This window comes from Haliotis rubra, unplaced genomic scaffold (assembly GCF_003918875.1).
Source record: "Haliotis rubra isolate DU_JTF1 unplaced genomic scaffold, ASM391887v1 Scf234, whole genome shotgun sequence".
Classification (NCBI taxonomy): domain Eukaryota; kingdom Metazoa; phylum Mollusca; class Gastropoda; order Lepetellida; family Haliotidae; genus Haliotis; species Haliotis rubra.
Window position 1 is genome coordinate 281,203 of NW_025766381.1, and position 16,849 is coordinate 298,051.

The 16,849-nt window shown below is 37.9% G+C and overlaps 1 long non-coding RNA gene across 1 annotated transcript; it reads left to right on the forward strand.

Moving 5' to 3' along the window:
- Positions 1-51: 51 nt before the first annotated feature.
- On the forward strand, positions 52-13,467 carry LOC124278261. Its single transcript, XR_006899046.1, has 5 exons — positions 52-91; positions 2,735-2,830; positions 5,357-5,476; positions 8,735-8,785; positions 12,546-13,467. It is a non-coding gene; the product is annotated as an uncharacterized LOC124278261 (long non-coding RNA).
- The last annotated feature ends 3,382 nt before the right edge of the window (positions 13,468-16,849 follow it).

The following is a 16,849-nucleotide window of genomic DNA, read 5'->3' on the forward strand; positions in this document are numbered from 1 at the left end:
TCAACAAGTCGGTCTGATGTTGGCAGTGTGTGCACCCTCCTTTAACCTTGATATCCTCTACCACCTTGAACAAGTTGTGGTACTTGAACATGTAGGTACATACAGTACATTTAAGTGCCCCAGTCCAGTGAAGGCTGTATCTCAAATTTCATAACTCTCTCAACCTCATCCATTAGATATTTCTGATGAATAATAATCACTTTTGGGCAGGGTAACTAATAAACTTCAGTTATCTGGATTTTTTCATTTTGTTTTTCATATATGAAATTGGCAAGTCTAGCATTCTCAAAACAGCAAACAGTGAATTTTTTTATTTCATGGAAGTATTTCAAAGTCTTAGCTTGATGAATTGATAGACTCATGTGTAATTTCGTTTCATGCTGTGGTCTCAAAGAGCTTTCATCTGTTTCAATTTAAATTTCCTGGCTTTAACAGGCAGTAGGGTTCTTTGGTCAGTGTTTCACATTGCTAGGCATATTCCAACCCCTTACTTTATACTTTCTGGCAAAATTCATTATTCAGCCTTACATATGTCAGGACTTTAAAGCTGTTTAATGTGACCCTGGCCAATTTCTGGCCTGAATTCTGTGCTTTCTAACTTTGAACAATGTTTCTGATTCCTCTCCACTTAGATCACCAGCCTACATCAAAAATGCTTACACAAATGACTTTGGGGATAAACAAAAGATCAGACACTGGTGTTAGCCCTCTCATAAGTGGTTTATCAAACCTGGACAGTTGTTAGTTTACAATATAAGCAATGCAGGAGTGTGTGTTGAAACAGTTTTAAACTATCTCAATCACATCAGGTCATGAATATCAAAACCATATTCTATTAATGTAGTCAGACTCTGCTATGATTTGATGATGTCAGCAGAGGAAGGCAAACAACTGACCATTAATGAACAGGAGGTTGCATAGTTACTAGTTTTGAGGTTTAAAGATTTTCTGTCCTTCGAAATATGATGTTGCGTGAAATTATCCCATGACTCTCTTTTTATGTGACAAATGAATAAACTCCCATGGTATCTGTATGATTATAAAACATTCTTTATTAATGCAGAAATACATTTTGCAAAACATTAATGAAATAGACATAATTTATCTCTTACAAGTTTTTCAGTGTAACAAATCTCTCTGTATCTTGTGCCATATAGACATATTGGACAGGGAAAAGTATTGAAGCTTCATCCAATTCTTTTAAAAAAAATTCAAGTGACATGTACACATATACAGGGCATGGGGTAGCCCACTGGTTTGCTTCCCAGGTCCATTCCCCACATGGATGAAGCCTATATATGGTGTCCCCTGCCGTGATATTGCTGGGATATTGCTAAATGCGGCATAAAACTAAATTCACTCTCTCACTCACATGTACACATACAGTACATAAAACACAGATTTGCCTAGTGCAGATATCTCCATTTTTTTCAACATTAAGACCTTTCTGTATGTTTAAGGGCAGCTGCAGAAGGGTCATAAGTACACATATAAACATCACATAGGAAGACAAGGCATTATTGACTCATGTAGTTTAGTGATATTTCATGCAACATGTAAGTGCATGTAAGTATCCATTTCATATTTCATATTTATAATAACCTGAAGATTACAGCAAAATATATCAAAAGGAAACACCAGCTGTTTATCACCTAAATAATTTTCTTTTGCAAACTGCTTTGGAGACTACCACATGTGAAATATTATTTAGTTGCCATGTCATTTACTCTGTTCAAGGTTAGAGCATGTAAAACACATTTTGGACCAAAGGCCATTTTGGATGTATTTGACTAGGTGCGGTGAAAGTCTGACAATATCATTATGTTCACAGCTGAGTTGGCTAGATCACTGACTTTGTATGTTGGCGATTTGGTGGAGAGAGTCGGTTCAAATCCTGGATGGGACTGAACCCCAAACATGTCTAGAATGTGTATCTTACTGAGAAAGTGTAATCTTGCATATAACATGGTTTCATGTGTACAACTTGTATAAATGTGATATGTTTTGACAATTATTATGTATATTGAAGAAAGGATTTAATGGATTTGAAGGACTATATATGCATAATAAATGTTTCTTTTCCATTTTAAAAGGCTTTATAATTATTATGATTACCATTAATACATCACTGAGATGTACTACCACTTCAACAAGTAATCCATCCTAACAGTAATGTACAGAACCTAGCCTTTGTTTCTTAGTTAGAAGATAATTGTTAGTCATGTTAGTGTCTCATTTGCCCTAATTCATAATCAGCCACATATTAAGTATAGGCAGCAGCTGAACTATTTGGGTGCGATTACATCTGGATATGGTATGTTAATAATGGTGTGCATTAATATAGTGTTCAGTGACTGTTTATGTGTTTCATATGTGTTTATTATGTTATAATCTATTGTGCAGTGATATGTTCATTGTACCATACTGTCAGTATGTTTACCCAAATAAACTCTACAGAGTAATCTTAATGCTGATGAGGCAACCACATTAAAATATGTTTTACCTCAGTTTGGTTTGTCTTATTCTTTTCATTTTTGTGTGGAATAACACTCCATATAGAATAAAGAGGGTCCTTGTGTGTACCTTTTGTATTGTATACGTTTGTTAATAACTTTTGTAAGATAACTCAATAAATTATATAACATTATTAACATTAATCACATAATGTGAGATAAAATAGAAACAAACATATGAGGTACAATTGAACCTAATGATGGATTTTGATGCATTTCAGGCTCAACCTTCAAGAAATAGAAGCATTGGTGTTCTTTCAAATGACATCACGACTGCCTTAGATTAAAACTTGAAGGAGGTGACATTCCCCAGAAAAGTAAGATTGTCAAGTTTTATCATTTTTGAAAGAAAATGAACAAGTTTGATTTACCTTTGAAAGAAATCCACAACCCTGTCCATGGAAAATACAGACTGGAAATTATTGATGGGGACAGGAAAATAGTGATTTATTATGATATTGGTCTTGGGTCCAAGTGATGGTTCCAGTGAAACACCTTATCTAACTGGCGTTCTGGTCTGCTTGGGGGAATTAACTCAGCAAAAGAGTCCGAAGTCACAAGAAGCTAATCACAATTTTATTTACAAGAACGGAGTAACATGGGGTGGCCACAGAGAGTCGGTACAACCCTCTGGGCTGAGGGCTAGAGCTGACCTGTGTTGGGAGTCTAAACCCTACTCATCGACAAATGAAGATAGAGACATTTTATCTACAATTAAAACAATAAAGAGATTATGATTGGTTGACTGATACAAAAAATGGGTGTAACCTACATTAGCCTATCAAATACAGAATATACTAAATGGGTGGGTCCTTCAATGACCAGACAGGGCAATCACTCTTAATCCTTGTTAATCCTAGTTTAACTGGCACTAATCTGATGGCACTTTTACTGGATGCTTGGATCTTAGGGCTAGATCTCAATGAGCCTAATCTGATGTGTCAATTACAGGTGCTTGGATTACAATAGATGCATTTAATCGTCTGGTCATAACTCTGAATTACTGAAAGGGTTGCTAACAGCTTGAGTCCTCAATACCTTAGGCTAGGATTTTATCTTGGATATCTGTGAAATTGTGTAGCCGTAATTTATACCTTTTTCAATAGTATGTCTGTGAGATGAGTTTTACAACTTTTGACTGGAGTCTTTCTCTAAGCTATTACTAATATTCTATATTTATATTTTCCTAATATCTGAATCCTAATATATTGCTTGTAGTGGTAATAATGAATAATGAATTTTGTATGAATTATTATCCCATGATAACTTATCCCATGATAGATTCCTCAGTCTGGACTTCATAATGTCATATCCACAAATATACACAGCGTTTGTTGGGTTCAGGATCCGAAATTCCGAAAATATTAGAACATTGATAAACCGGTATTATGCTGGAAATTCTTAGGAATCCGTACAGGAGTTTATTGATAAGCAGGGTGACAGGCAATTGTTATCCCAAATTTCCTAATGAAGCAAATTTGAAACCTGATATAGAAAACACCAGTGGGGCAACATACCATTGACTTTGTGGATCAACTACATAGGATCTACCTTGAGTATGGATTGGGAAATCCAAGAATACCACAATGTGACCAAGGCTCTGAGTTTAAGTGAGCAGTCAACCAATTATTAGTGGTGGTCTGATTTATTGAAATAATCAAGATTGGTCGCAGTGACTAAAATGACCAAGCAATCGAAAATGTTTTCTCATAATCAAACACAAGCAGTTTTGGAACACTTGTTTGCATTAACAATATTTTTTCACAAGGTTGGTTTGTCTGAGTCATTTTATTTACATTTCATAAGCACTACAAGCTTGTTCCAAGTCATGATTGAATTTATCTTAAAGACTCCTGAAATTTATGTTCCCCACATACTAGCCATCCTTTAAATATGTGAAGTATGAAAATGCATTTTGTGCAATTTACCCCAAAACCCAAAGAACTACATGGGTTTTTGTAAATTATTTTGTGCATTAACAAAGGTAACAGGAACATTTGATAAATGATCCTAACCAATTATTTTCGATGATTGATCGGTTGTAATGGACCAATGATCAATTTTAACCAATTCCCAACACTACTAATTATGCATTGAAATGGGAACAATAATTGTCATAAGTCTTAACTCACCATCCCTAATATCAGGGAAGAGTAGGAGATAAATAACAAATAATATATATGGGATCTGAAATATGATATGTAATCTATAAAGGTCATGTCCATGGTTAAGGTCACAGATGTAATGGCATCTTCCTGATGCTTGATATGAAGGAAATTATTGTTGGTGTAAGTTGGAACATTTCAACGTTAGGGCAGAGCCACAAACACAGAACAGATGTATTGGACTTGCAGGTTCCCACTCACTGGTCAGGCAATATAGGCTCAGCTTTTTTGTGAACCGTTGGTACCACCACAAACTGGTAGTAATTCATGAACACTGTATGCCATAGTCACAATCAGACAATTGACCCCACTTTTGTTAGGATTATAGAGATATTTTGCTAGTTTCATTTGCACATGCATGGATGAAGATGTATTTGTTATTTTTCCATTAAGTGAATCAATGTATTTGACAGTTCACATCTTTCTGTCATGACACCTTAACAGGTATGCTCCTTTTGGCAATGTTATATACTGTAGTTAGACTTTTCTGTTTTGATGTTACATTTTAACCTCAATTGTCAAATAAGGCATTTTAAAGTTAAATCTCAACATCTGTGTCTATTTTGTGCATCCCTTCATGGTTACTCAGAAAACATCAACACATGGATGCAGTTATTATTTATATTATGGCATTAAAAACAAATGTTTGTGTGTATAAATAACTTCATATGTTTACAGGTTGTTCACCATACCATCCCATGTTGGGCTTGCCCCCCAGTCCAGATCAACAGTTTGTTGAGGAAAAGCTTGGAATTCAGTTGATGCCTATTCTTGCTGTGAAGAGGAGCAATCTGAACTGTATGCAGGGGCACTGTTGAATTTTTAGATTTAGCATTTAATTAGGCAAGTGGGCACATCTGTTATCCCATGTCATACAACAGTGCTGTATCTATATAGGTGAAAATAGATCCCCAGGAAAAAATCTATGTTGAGTCAGGTGACCAGGCGGTAGTCAGTCTTGGTGACCTAGTTTATGGTACAGCTGGAGTAGTCTGGGATGTTAATTATAATGCAGAGGCAATTAAAAGAAAGGTACAGCATCATACAAACATTAAAGGACTGATGAATGCTACATTATTATGATTATTATTATTATGAATGTATGACTTCAGTCTTTGCTGTCAAATGCAAACTCTGTCACTGAAAAGTACCAGGGTACCATTTCTAATTCATGGCATTACAAGATATTGAAAGCTTTAAGAGTAGGGAGGAGTGAAAGATTTCGGTGTAGTCATTATTATGTAACTTGTGCTCATATGCTTTAGGATTAATGGTATGTTCTCTTATGTTTACACTTCTGGTGATTTTATGCACCATTGAAAGGGAAAAGGATGTAGATTTCTGTGCCCTCTTGTTACTGTTTTCACAAAAGCTATGATTTAAAAATCAGTTTGACAAAGTGTATTCATATTGTATCTTAACATTCCCATGTTTTTTTATGTATTTTTTATTTGTTCCTATAGTCAAAGGTATACAGTAACAACAAACACAGAAAAGGTGTAAAGATGTAATTATAATTTGTTGCTGAATATTGGCATGAGTGAATTCCATTTAAGACTTAAGACTGAATTTATCAATTTCATTATTTCAAAGTTTTGAACGGAAAATATCTCTTTTGCTGCCATTTTATATTTAATGAATTTTGGAATTGATTTTTAAATTTACATAAATTGATATGTTTTTGCAGAGATAATGATTTGATTTAGTAATACATCATTATGTAATGTACCAAACCAAATCAAATATTTGTAATGTTTTTTTTCATGGTAAATAGTTATTAATTGATTTCTAGATCATTCCAGAATTTTATGGTTTAACAACAGTCCTAATAAGCACAACAATTGCTCTCAGAAACATCATTGCAAACTAACGGTAGACAAATCATTGTCAGTCAGGTTCATTTTGAATAATTATATATTTTAGTATAAATAACTATTTGCAGAAATGTGTATTGAAAATTCACAATCATTGAATATCATTTCCCATTTAGTACAAATCTCAAGTTTGTCATTTTAGAAATACACTTGTCATTAAGTAATCTTGAACCCTTTGAGGGTTTTAATATATATTTTATAACTTATCCTATCTCACGGTATGCACCATCTCTCTCTTCTACGACCATGTGTGGAAAACGTGCTGTCAGCTAAGTTGAGTCAAATCTAACTGGCCTCTGACCCGCCCTGACCTCTGCCTTCACCCTGACACTCTCTATCTCATCTCTCTCTCTCTCTCTCTCTCCCCATCTCTCTCTCTCTCATCTCTCATCTCATCTCATCTCATCTCTCTCATCTCATCTCTCTATCCCATCTCTCTCATCATCTCATCTCTCTCTCATCTCTCTCATCTCTCTCTCTCTCTCATCTCTCCTCTCATCTCATCTCTCTCTCTATCCTCTCTCTCATCTCATCCCATCTCTCTCTCTATCTCCATCTCTCTCTCTCTCATCTCTCTCCATCCTCTCCTCTCTATCCTCCCCTCTCTCTCATCCTCTCTCTCTCTCTCCCCTCTCTCTCTCCTCATCCCTCTCTCCATCCCCCATCTCATCCCCCCCTCTCTCCCTCCCCATCTCATCATCCCATCCTCCCCATCTCCCCTCTCTCTCTCCCCTCCCCATCCCCTCTCCCTCTCCCATCCCTCCCCCCCCCCCATCCCTCATCCCCCTCCCCCATCCCCATCCCTCCCATCCCCCCATCCCCCATCCTCCTCCCCCATCCCTCCCCATCCTCTCCATCCCTCCCATCCCCTCCCATCCCCCATCCCCCCATCCCCCTCCCCCATCCATCTCCCATCCCCATCCCATCCCTCCATCCCCATCCTCCCATCCCCCCTCCCTCCCCATCCCCCCATCCCTCCCCCCCCCCTCATCCCTCCCATCCCCCCCCCCATCCCCCATCCCCTCCTCCCCATCCCCCATCCCCCCCCCCCATCCCCTCCCTCCATCCCTCCCCATCCCATCCTCCCCATCCCCCCCCCCTCCCATCCTCCCCATCCCCATCCCCATCCTATCCCCCCCCATCTCCCCTCCCATCCCCCTCCCCATCCTCCCCTCCCCTCCCCATCCATCCTCCCTCTCATCTCTCTATCTCATCTCTCTCTCTCTCTCTCTCTCTCTTCTCTCTCTCTCTCTCTCATCTCATCTCTCTCTCATCATCTCTCTCTCTCTATCTCTCATCTCTCTATCTCTCATCTCTCTATCTCATCTCATCTCTCTCTCTCCATCTCTCTCTCTCATCTCATCTCTCTCTCTCTCCATCTCTCTCTCTCTCTCTCTCTCTCTCTCTCTCACACACACACACACAAATTCTAATTTCTAATAACAAAAAATTGCACTCGACTGATTTTTATGTCACTGGATGAACATTGGTTGATGGTAACTTAGTGGTAAATAAAATCATCACTTTTTAAACAAGTTCATGGTCAGCACAGGTATGGATGGTATATAGTGCCTAAATGCAAGAGGTAATTTGTTTAGAGTGTGTGATGAAGCATTTGTTGATATTTAGCAATTTCTAGAGCCAACAAAGAAACAGTACATTTTTAACCATTTACAATGATCCACTCTTACATGAACCCATGAAGATACGGGTTAGAATTGATCTTCAGTAACCCATGCTTGTCGTAAGAGGCTACTAACAGGATCAGGTGGTCAGGTTTGCTGACTTGGTTGACACGTCATCTTATCCCAATTGGGTAGATCGATGCTCATGCTGTTGATCACTGGGTTGTCTTGTACAGACTCGATTATTCAGAGACCGCTGCCATATAGCTGGAATAGTGCTGAGTGTGGCTTAAAACTTAACTCACCTACTCACTCTTATATGTACCCTGAAATGAAAACATTGCTGATGCCTGGATTTGTACCAAAGTAGGTAAAATATCATATTTTTTCACATGTATTGTCCTAACAGACTCATTGCCAGATGCAAAAGAAGGAGAAACCCATGACAAAAAGGTTATTACAATTTGAGACACTTTTAAGAAATATTATAATGGTAAGCATTGCTTTATGCTAAAGGAACATGTTTGCACTTGGTGATAAATAATTTTACTTTTCAGGAAGGGGAGAACAGACTCCAAACAAGAGTAGATGTGATGACACCAAGAAAGGTATTAGCTGATGGGTATAGTATATGGGACTAATAAACTCAAGATGAATCATAATTTGGTATGCAAATGCTAAGATGAGGGATACTAGAAGGTACAAACTGTAAAAGAACTGGAGCTATAGGCCTCATTTTGTGATCTTGAGTTTGAACAAGAAGGGCAGCTAACTGCATATCTGATGCACTGTCTCAAAACCACCAAAATGAGATCAGTCTTGAAACATTTTTAAAACAAACATGAATGTTTTGTTTTGTAACAGTGTAATGATGCAACATGTTACATCTTGGTGCAGAATAGAAAAAAGTGGATATGTAATGTCCGTTTAAGGGAACGTTCATTAATTATGGCTTTTGTTACATTGGTTTTTTTTTATTTTTTTTATTTTATTTTATTTATGCTTTTTGTGTATTTATTTATTTATTTATTTATTTTTTACATTTATTTATTGGTTTTTATTTATTTATTTATTTTTTATTTATTTATTTATTTATTTATTTATTTATTTATTTATTTATTTATTTATTTATTTATTTATTTTTTATTTATTTATTTATTTATTTATTTATTTATTTATTTATTTATTTATTTATTTATTTATTTATTTATTTATTTATTTATTTATTTATTTATTTATTTATTTATTTATTTATTTATTTATTTATTTATTTATTTATTTATTTATTTATTTATTTATTTATTTATTTATTTATTTATTTATTTATTTATACCCCTGTGCATTAATTAGGCACCACCCTATTTTGAAAATAAGATGTGATGCTTCAGAAAAGTTAGGGTATAGCCATCAATTTAATCAACCTGTAGTTACAAAAACCTTTATCCACTGACAGTTTTACAGATACCATAACCTTTTCTCTATTCTTTATGAAAGAATATGTTGATTAAAATGTGATTGGACTGAAATTTTACCCAAACTAATTATTCCTCTCCTGCTCAAACTACACAATTGAATTACATTTTGACTAAGAATAACAATTCTGTTATATACCAAGATGACATTTACACATCAAGTGAGCTTTAATTGCGAATAATCAGGAAGAACCCGAATGTCAAAGTTCAGACATTTTTCCAACAATTCAGATTGCTAATTGACAAAACTGAAAAAGACCACATTAACAAGATTTTGGAATAAATGTTTTATGATTTTGAGTTTATTGTAATGAATAAACACTTCCTCTTGCCAGATACTGATAATTACAGCTAAAATCTGTTTGTTTTGTTTGTAAAGCAACTTTTAATGCATTTTAAAATTTGCCTTTTTTTTAGTTTGACTGTAACTTTTCCTTAATCTTAGTTTACAAACTTTCATCCATTCACAATAAATAACGCATGTATAGGCCACACAACAATCAGTTATTACTCTCACTTTTCAAAACACCTGTTTTTAATATGGGCAATTATCCTAATCAAAATTCAATGATGTTTTCGTTTTGGAAATGTTAAATGCTTGCTCTATCAAATCATAAAGGTTATTTTTTGAAAAGAGTTGAGAATTTTATTTCAGACAAACTTAATTGGTAGAAATAGAGGGTGGGTGGGTTGGTTGGTTGGTTGGTTGGTTGGTTGTTTTATGCACAGAGGGTGGGTGGGTGGGTGGGTGGGTTGGTTGGTTGGTTGTTTGGTTGGTTTATGCACAGAGGGTGGGTGGGTTGGTTGGTTGGTTGTTTGATGCACAGAGGGTGTGTTGATTGGTTGGTTGGTTGATGCACAGAGGGTGGGTGCGTGGGTTGGTTGGTTGGTTGTTTGATGCACAGAGGGTGGGTGGGTGGGTGGGTTGGTTGGTTGGTTGATGCACAGAGGGTGGGTGGGTGGGTTGGTTGGTTGGTTGGTTGGTTGGTTGATGCACAGAAGGTGGGTGGGTGGGAGGGTGGGTTGGTTGGTTGGTTGATGGACAGAGGGTGGGTTGGTTCGTTGGTGGGTTGGTTAGTTGATGCACAGAGAGGGTGGGTGGGTTGGTTGGTTGGTTGGTTGATGCACAGAGGGTGGGTGGGTGGGTTGGTTGATGCACAGAGGGTGGGTTGGTGGGTGGGTGGCTGGTTGGTTGGTTGGTTGGTTGGTGGGTTGGTTGATGCACAGAGGGTGGGAGGGTGGGTTCATTGGTTGGTTGGTTGGTTGATGCACAGAGGATGGGTGGGTGGGTGGGTTGGTTGGTTGGTTGGTTGATGCACAGAGGGTGGGTGGGTTGGTTGGTTGGTTGGTTGATGCACAGAGGGTGGGTGGGTTGGTTGGTGGGTTGGTTGATGCACAGAAGGTGGGTGGGTGGGAGGGTTGGTTGGTGGGTTGTTTGATGCACAGAGGGTGGGTGGGTGGGGTTGGCTGGTTGGTTGATGCAGAGGGTGGGTGGGTGGATGGGTGGATGGGTTGGTTGGTGGGTTGGTTGATGCACAGAGGGTGGGAGGGTGGGTTGATTGGTTGGTTGGTTGGTTGATGCACAGAGGGTGGGTGGGTGGGTTGGTTGGTTGGTTGGTTGATGCACAGAGGGTGGGTGGGTTGGTTGGTTGGTGGGTTGGTTGATGCACAGAGGGTTAGGTTGGCTGGTTGATGCACAGAGGGTGGGTGGGTGGGTTGGTTGGTTGGTTGCACAGAGGGTGGTTGGTTGGTTGGTGGGTTGGTTGGTTAGTTGATGCACAGAGGGTGGGTGGGCGGTTGGTTGGTTGGTTGGTTGGTTGATGCACAGAGGGTGGGTGGGTTGGTTGGTTGGTTTATGCACAGAGGGTGGGTTGGTGGGTTGGTTGATGGGTTGGTTGGTTGATGCACAGAGGGATGGTTGGTTGGTTGGTTGATGCACAGAGGGTTGGTTGGTTGGTTGATGCACAGAGGCTGGGTTGGTTGGTTGGTTGGTTGATGCACAGAGGGTGGGTTGGTTGGTTGGTTGGTGGGTGGTTGGTTGGTGGGTGGCCGGGTTGGTTGGTTGGTTGGTTGTCTGGTTGGTTGATACACAGAGGGTGGGTTGGTGGGTTGGTTGATGCACAGAGGGTTGGGTGGTTGATGCACAGAGGGTGGGTGGGTGGGTTGGTTGGTTGATGCACAGAGGGTGGGTTGGCGGGTGGGTGGTTGGTTGGTTGGTTTGTTGGTGGGTTGGTTTGTTGGTTGGTGGGTTGGTTGGTTCGTTGGTTGGTTGGTTGGTTGGTTATGATTTTAAGGGGAGGGGTCACCCGTTTTCTTCTGGGAGGTAGGGGTAGTCGTGAATTTTGTACACATGTACCCGGGTGGGTCAGCAATTGTGTACATAATTATGTTTAAATTATAAATATACAAATTAATGTGAAGGCGAGGGAGGGGGGGGGGCATAATTGTATTTGTACATGGGAGGGGGGTCACTTCCTTTGTACATAAATTTTAAGTTACTCAGATTGTACATGCTTCTCCATAAAAATCATCAAACTCCTCTCCCCCCTCACCCTTGTGATTTTTGTTGGACTAAGTTTGTACTGCCAAAAGAAAATTAGCTTACTGATGCTATTATTATCTCATTGAAACTGACTGTTGCTATTTTTTAACAAGCATAAAATATTAACTGAGTTAATGTATCTCGGTTGATGTATAACACAGTTTCCCAAATATGACCAAATATTGTGATGCAGGTACATGATATACATTTATGGTAGTTCACCTTGTCCAAGCATTCGTTCACAATGGTACAAAATTCTTATCAAAACGTCACACTTATAAAATAAAAAAAGGTTGTTATCCATAAAAAGTTGTTCAATATAAATAAAAACACTTCTATCTTTTTGTACTTCAGAGCAGCCACATATTACCTCGAGAGGTTAACCAGAATGCAAATCAACAGAATATGATGCTGACCAAGTACCAGGAAGAGGTGTCCCCATCACTGTAGATGACAAGTGATGACAGTTATCTTGATGGACTACAGGAATAATTCAAGTGCATTCATTATGCAGTTTACTGATTTGTATGATGTATTTTGATAATTGTTTTGGCATTCTGATGTCAGCTGAGTAACACCTCCATAATGGAGACAAATTAAGGAACTTCTGTTTTGAAGCAGTAAAATAGTCTCAGCAATAATTTTTATTTATTTTGCCAGCAGAACAGAAGTTTCCATTAATTTTCCCACACAAACATTTTGTGCTTTTCTGTCCCCCATTTGTGCTTATTGTCCTGCTGAACAATTGGACCACCTTTCCAGTGACATTTTTTTTACACTGCATGACAATGTGATTTAGAAGTATGATTTGATATAGTTTGATGGTTTGATATTAGTATATGTGGCATGTAGTAAACAATGGAATAGTAAAGTTATACCATATTTCTTGTATTTCATGATACTGGCTGTTATATTACTTTTGTGATAGTTAGTATTTAATTAAGGCTTTACATACTGGCAACTAAGTCTCTGCATGTCTGCCATGGAAGGCATGTAAAACTGTTGCCCTTTGCCAGAATGAAGAAAGTTTTATATGTGTAATTTATGATATGTGAATAATGTCTTACATGTGATGTTACATCTAACTATTTAATGTGTATGCTGTTAGTCTTAGAAAAAAGAAAATTTCCCCATCTTGAAATATTCAGCTTTGTCAGTTTTTGTTGCTCCAGATTTTGCCATATTTTGTTTCTGGAGGACATTTTGTTAAATGTAGTTACGTATCATGGGTTCATACCAAATCATTTGATAAAGGTAATAATTTATAAACAAGATGTGCAGCCCAGTGAAACAGTGTTGTTTCCATAATGACTACAACACAAAGATTAATGAGATTATTCTTCATTAGTCCTGGGAATTGTTTTGGTAAAATGTTCATGTCACAAGACAACACAGGTTCTAAGAAGGAATTCACACATGCATAATTAAACATGACATGTGCTTCTTCTTTCAAATGGATACCCTGTTCTTTGAAGGTTTTGGTCATGATCATTAAAGTTGATGTCAGTGTTCATGTAGCTGTAAAACATGTTTCACTTATTATTACTCATATATGATGCAAGGTATTCCTTATTTTCATGTCTGGTTATAATTACTGAGTGAGTGAGTATGGTTTTACACCACTTTTAGCAATATTCCAGCAATATCACGATGGGGGGACACCAGAAATGGGCTGTACCCATGTGGGGAATCAAAACAGGGTCTTCTGGGTGATGAGCGAAGATTTTAACCACTAGCTATAGGCTAAACCACCACACACCTCACACCCGACCCTCCCCCGAGATGATTGTGAAATGTGACTGTAATACTTGTATTTATATCATAGACTTGGTTATTGTTGGATTTTAATCAGTTGTATGGTTTTACATTATTCTTGTAACACTTGAAAATATTTGAAATATTTTCAAATAGCTACCTTGGTTTGTTTACTAGTTTATATTTTCACAAATATGATGGGTGTAATGTTCAATGCCATATACGTGTAACCTCCACGTATTTACACATTTCACGTTGGTGAGCCAATGGCATTACTTCAATTGTTTGTAAGAGTCTTTTCAACAGACATAAAGATATGTGTGTGAACCAACTTAATGAGTTCGGTACTACATATAATTACATTTCATAGTATTCTTCTTGCCTGTCCCATTTCAAGACAGGCTGCTCTGTATTTTAGTAATAAAACATCTTTAACAAAACTCATTTCTTTTTGTCATTTTATGGGGAAATCTGACAATGGTCAGTTTTTATCTGGTCAGCTGGTGCTCTACAACATTTCTGAATACACAAACAACTAACACCATGCAGGATTTGATGGATGTCTATACTTGGACAGAAAATGTCCACTGTGACATGTTCACCTTGCACATGCTTGTCTATGTTCAGCTGCATAAACTTATGTGACGCCTCAGGCATTGGTTTGACTCCCTACCCCAATGCAAATATATACAGTTGATGCCCTTGATTGGGATGTGACTGGTATGATACTGATAGAGGCATCATAACCAACTATCTCTCATTTCACACTATTTCAAAGATGTCCCAAATGTTTAAACTTCTCATATCTTAAAAATCACATAACACATTTGCATCTTTTACCTTTAGTAAACTGTGCTAAAGGTGTCCTGTATACATTGCTTCTCATGCATACTGTATAAGCACACCTATATTTCAAGTTTAGACCAGACCAATTCTATTTCTTGTTTTACGTATCCTCCAGTTGTATTTTTTCCAGAATACGAAAAGAAATAAAAGTGAATTTTCCCCGCTCAAAAAATAAAATCCTAATGTTTTTATTGGTCAAAAATGTAAACTTACAAGAAATTCTTCTGAGGACAAAAATATGTAAAACAAGAAATACATTGGTCTGGCCTTATTGATAAAGAACATGGCACATAACCCAAGAATTGATTACCAAACACCAAATTCAGTTCCAACAGGGAAGACCTGCAGACAACCCACCACCCTGCTAAAAGACTGAGTATGGGTTTACACCACTTTTAGCAATATTCCAATATTATGGCGGAAGACACCAGAAATGGACTTGAAACATTGTACCGATGTGGGGAATCGAACCGGGCCTTCGGCATGATGAGAGAACACTTTAACCACTAGGCTACCCCCACCCCACCTAAAAGAGTAGAATTCACACTCTCTCTAATTTTCTAAAGTTACACACTCACCCAGAGAGAAAGAGAGAGAGAGAGAGAGAGAGAGAGAGAGAGAGAGAGAGAGAGAGAGAGAGAGAGAGAGAGAGAGAGAGAGAGAGAGAGAGAGAGAGAGAGAGAGAGAGCATAATTTTGTATACATGTACATGCACTTTGACTGTTATTCACATTGTACGTGCTTCTCCATAAAAATCATCATCACTCGATCCCAGCCCAGCTATACATTATGAACGGTCCCTTGCAAATTTTCGATCGAACTTTTAACAAACATTTGAATATTGCTATATTTTCTTTAATATTTATAAATGGTAACTATAGAAGGAAATGCTGTTTTTGTTATGCTGTAGGGGAAAATGCACTCTCATTACACGCTATTCATCTTTACACGACTCAGCAGAAGTAAAGACACTTCCGTGTTCAAGAGAGAAGTAGTGCGTACGAAACACGTATGACGTGGTCACATAAGCTCCGCCCACTCATGTTTATTTATGATTTCTGTGCACTTAAGACCATTGTGCGTTTAAGGGCACAACAAATGTAAACAATATAAATTACATGTTTCTTATCTTAAGAGCATTAACAAGACATTTACCTAGGTTACATAATTGTATAGTATTTTGGATAGTAAATAATTGTACAAGTTTATAAACAGCATGAATGCTGAATCATCTGTCTTGCAGTGGATATAGATGGGCTATTTGTGAAGTTAAGTTTACTTGATGCCACTAATAGAAAAATGCATTCCCTTGCATTTGACCGAGCTTAATTGATTATATTTCTATCAACCAGTCCCAACCCAAACATGCTCTTGTTGATTTTTCTGTATTTTTATAGTGTCTGACATAGAACATCACTGTAAACACACATATATTTCTTGCCAAACATAGTCAGCTTCAGTTGTTGGGTTTTTCATCAATAGAAATAATCACTTCTTAATATTTTTGCCTCAGTGGTAGGGCAGATAATACCAGTATTATTTACCAACGTAGGAGCGGTTGGGTAGCCTAGTGGTTAAAGCGTTCGCTCGTCAAGCCGAAGACCTGGGTTCGATTCCCCACATGGGTACTATTGCTACTTTTGAATCCTTTGAATCCAGGTTTCAAAAGTACACACAACACTATTTGTACTTTTGTTTTACATGAACCATATTCATAATTAAACATAATAATATGGTATTGTGTGCGTGCGAGCGTGGGGGTGTCTCAAATCTAAACCCTGCATCCTATATCGACTTGACAAGCCTTAGGATAACTGTTCCCGGTAGCCAAAAGACCCAGAGAGATGATAATAGTGTTCACCTTAATCTGTCCCACGTTCTATCACATATGAGTAACACTATTCTTACATTCCCACATGTTTAAGGTTCTCTTGAGCACCGTCAAATGCGTGCAATCCTAGCCCTTGATGCTGACGTTATCAAAACCAGAATAAATGTATGCGGTACGTGCAAACGGGATGTTGCCAACATACAATGGTGTACACTGACGTCATTGG